Here is a 4,779-nt window from a genome sequence, read left to right on the forward strand (position 1 = left end):
CCCTTACACAGATTCAGATTACCTGTTATCACATGATTATATCACTTCCCAAAACATCTCATGCAAGCACATTCCATTAACCAACATTTTTTTTTTGATTTTTTGATTTTCTAATGTTTTTGGATTTTTTTTTTAACTTTTCTAATTTTTGTTTTGTTTTTATTTCTCCCCCTAAATTTGTGCATAGGAGAGAAACGAAAGTAAATGCACAAATTTAAACTATCCTAAAACAAAAATTAGTCTTTAAAGCGAATCAGCTTAAGAAAAACTCAGGAGTATAGAGAAGAAAACTCAAACCGTAAGTCACCGATTGATTTTGCATTCAGAAGGTCTGAGAACAGCACGCGTAATCTCAGAACAGATCCGAAAATTCTTCATGTCATTAATCACAAACCCCACGAGTGATCCCTTCCTTTCTTCCTTTCCCGCAAAGAACACATACTCCCAAACAAAGTTATGAATGTTGTACAATTGAGAGATGCCTCCTATCTTGTGCCTGGAACAGCCACTACCAACAAACCGAAGTCTGATGATATGCCTCCATAGCTGCTCCGACACAGAGCGGGATTAGTTGGTCTTTGGAACCCAGTCCATTTTGAAACTGGGTTGACCTTTTTCATCCTTACACAGTACTCTCTCCCATGACATATCCTGTTTATCAGAAACAGAAGATGAAGAAACATTAGAATCGTTATAAGATTTGGGAGAGTGAGCCTTTGGAAGCCATTTGTAGTTGGGTTTAACCCATTTCTTTTTCGATCCGATGGGTGGCTCAGTACTTGTTTTTGATCTTGATGTCGGCCGTTGAGATGACTTTGATTTTGGATTCACTGGAGCATCTCTTGGATTTGGCTTCTTGGCCGGCATTCCCTTCTTGCCCTTAGGATTCGGATTCTTGGCCTTGTGGGTTTGATTCTTGGCCTTCTGCGTGTTCCAGTCGCCATGGTCTGAACGTGACCTTGAGGGGTTTCTTTTGAAGTATCTCCCTCTTGGCGCGTTCTGCCAGCCTTGTGCATAGTACGGAACATATGCGCGATTAGGACAATTTCGGGCAATGTGACCAGGTGTTCCACAGTGAAAACATGTCTTTTTCTTCACTGTGAAGTTGTTTCTTCCTGCCCCTGGTGGCGTATCTTTGCCTTGTTTCTTATTGTTCCCACAAGCACAATTGCAGGAGGCACTCTGTTTCACTGGAATTGGTGGCCTGTATTTCTCAACAGCAGGTTGATCAGAAACAATTGAGTTCGAAGCAACAGAATCAGAGTTCAAGGAGATGTTGGTTTGTTCAATGGTTTTCTCCTTGTTCTCATCTTCTGCTACTTTACCTGCACATGAAGCAGAAACATTAGTATTTTCAACCTGAATACCTCCTGACACAAATCCAGCTGGTTTGCCATATTGAATATGTGCCTCCCTGTCAATTTCTTCCTGTGTCGTAGGGATGGATGTGTAGTTATGATTGAAAGGTGGAGGAACACTATCATACCCTAGACCCTTGTTTTGATTATCTTTGAATTTTAATTGGGTTTCAAATAAGGACTCAACTGTCTTACTTGACGCAGTATAATTTTTGAAACTAACATCTGTTTTTCCACACTTAATTTTCAAAGCGTCAAGTTCTTCAGTTACAGCATCAAGTTGTCTCTTAATATAGTCATAAAGTTCACATTTTTCAATGTATTCCGTCTGAATTCTCTTAAAATCCTTTCTTTTTGTTTCTAACTGGGCCTTCAGGGGTTTCTGTCCTTTCCTGAGTTGATATCCTTCATATCTCAGATCCTCAACTTCTCTTTTTAATAAATCATTATGTTCACGAAGAAGTTTAATCGTAGCTTCACATGATTGAGAACATGAAACATCACATGATTGAGAACATGAAACTTCACATGATTGAGAACATGAAACTTCATTGACTGGAAGGTTTGCTGAACTCATTGTTTTTCCATACTTCAAAGCGTCAATTTCTTCAATTATATCAGCTAGACTAAGACGATTGAGATCTTTTGTCTTCTTGATGACAGCCACGTTCATATCCCACGATTTTGGAAGTGAATTCAATAGCTTTTTGTTTATCTCAGATTTAGTCAAGAAGATCCCAGCTATATTCATCTCAGTAGTGAGTGTGGTAAATCGCTGCAACTGAGCTTCCAGGGTTTCTCCAGGGATATAATCGAACATGTTGAAGTTTTGTCTTAACATATCCTGACGACTCTCTTTCATGTTTTCAACTCCCTCGTAGACCTTAAAAGCCATTAAAAAGCACAACTAGAACCCAAAATCAAACTTAAAAGTCAAACCCTTTGATTATAAACCTCAAAAGTCAACCTTAAAAGTCAAATTTAAAAAGTCAAACTTGAAGAGTCAAACTTAAAAGTCAAACCGAAAAGCTAAATTTGAAAATTTAAAAGTTAAACGAAAAAGTCAAAGTTTAAAGTCAAAGGTTAAACTTGAAAGTCAAAGTCGAAATTTAAGGTCAAAAAATAAAAGTCAAAAATTAAAATATAATTTTTTTTTATTTTTTTATTATTATTGAAAATGAGGTTTTAAAAACAAAAGAAATTGATTTTTTTTTTTTTTGGGGTTAAAAGTGCCAATTTTGAAAGTTGGAACCGAGAGGGACTCTTTAAGAATTAAGTTTCGAAGGAAAGACATAAAGGAATGGGTAGCTGAGTTGGTTAAAGCGTGGATTTGTTGAGCTTGAGGTCGCGGGTTCGATCCCCGGCACCCTCAAAATCGCGTCCCCCCTTTTTTAATTAAGATGCTTTGCGAGGCTGCTGCTTGCGAGGCCGAGAACCGAAGACCGACGACGCGATGCGAGGACCTGGTGCGAACCGGAAACTGCTGCTTACCGTAAACCCGAGCCGTACACGTGCGAGCCGTAAACTCCGAGGCCTCGGACCATAAACCGTTTCTGGCCGTAAACTCGGACCGTAAACTCCGGACCGTAAACCTCGGAAACCCTAGCTGCTGACCGTAAACGCCGCCACCCCCTCGCTGGTTACGACCAAAAACAACGTTTTTTCGACTTTGAAGCTCCAAAACTCGATCAAAAACCCGTGTTTATGAAAAATGCGAAGAACAAACCCCCCTAATTTTCAGAGATCTATCCAAAAACGCAGAAATCTTTCAAAAATAAGATCAAATAAGCTCCAGATCTGACAAAATTGACTGATACAACCAAGCTCTGATACCAATTGTAAGTCCCTAAAATGCTTGTGTATCAATCAGATCCGTTTGATGGTGCGGAATCCCAATCAAACGGATGATGTCAGATAAATAGAAGAGAAGGAGAATAAGAAGATGATGAATCTCAATGTATTAATGAATAGAATGTGATCCTTTACATGAGATTCACACACACTAAAACACACTTGTTCTTCTCTCTAGTTTATCTCTCTAGAACACCTTCAAATGCACACACTTAAGCTCCTCTAGTGTTCATCACTCTACTCCTCACCCCTTACACCTATATTTATACATAAGAAACATGGGCTTTGTGAACATGGGCCGTAAATGGGTTTACGGCCGTAAACCCATTTACGGCCGTAAACACAACCGTAAACACGTATACGACCGTAAACACCAAGCTGTTTACGGTCCAAGACACAAAAATACATTTTCCTAGAAAAGTAAAGTATAAACCATATTTTTGACCCAACAACAAAACTCTCTTTAGACTTTACAAAAATTTTATTTCAAAATGTCTTCTTCTTCGTCCTCTTCGTCTGATACGTTGGCCTTGCGGGAAACGAGGTTTATCGAGGACGTTATGCGCACAACACTTGCTTATTTGCAAGAAAATGAAGGCGAAAGTTTGCACCCAACAACAAAAAAATCCTCTTTTACGAAGAAATCGTGAAGCCAACCACGACCAACCTGTGAACGACTCACAGTACCGACACGATCTATGGAGTGTAGATGAATAAGTAGTCTGATGTACACATGTATCATATTGCATAATATGATTTTAGAAGATGAGGGGAAGACGATTTGTCGCTACAATGAGAATGTGAATTTACCAGATGTCGAAAGAGTTGGTATTGGGTCGGAGATGTACATGACGAACAAAGCGGAAGTATACGACAGGGTTGGACACCACAACCTTCGTGCTGATTTGGTGAAACATATCTTCAATGCTCAAATGAATCCCGTTGTCGACGATTTTGTTGAAGACGACTTGTTTGACAATATAGATAACGAATCAGAAATGTTTGAAGAAGATTCAAGGAAAAGTGTTGTGACATCCCCAAATTTCACGGCCAGAAAAGACCGATTTGTTTATGCTTTGTTTTAAAATCAGAGTAATCTTTTAAAGAAAACTGTTGCGGAATTTGTTCCCAGAAAACATGATAAATACTTTATCCAAGCATCTCCGAAGAGATGTATTTTATTCGTTTTAAAACATTTGGGATGTCCTGGTCAATACAGACACATAAGCATAAACCGAACTTACATTCATCTACACTAATGATATATATCTCTTTAATCTCTCAGTGTAATGTGTCTTTGTATCGATACTTGTGATACAAAAATATTGAGTGGGTCAGGTTTGGAGAACCTGGTGAGTACATAGGGATTTCAATCCCACAATGTTATAACATATATATAATTTAGAATTCACACAATATAAAATTTTCTATATATATATATATATATATATATATATATATATATATATATATATATATATATATATATATATATAACCAACTCTTACCCCACCCCGTCAATCCTCTCAACGAGACTAAAAACTAACCTCTCGACCTGATTCATACTCCC

Source organism: Lactuca virosa, chromosome 3, assembly GCF_052849685.1.
Source record: "Lactuca virosa cultivar CGN04683 chromosome 3, Lactuca_virosa_CGN04683_v6, whole genome shotgun sequence".
Classification (NCBI taxonomy): Eukaryota; Viridiplantae; Streptophyta; class Magnoliopsida; order Asterales; family Asteraceae; genus Lactuca; species Lactuca virosa.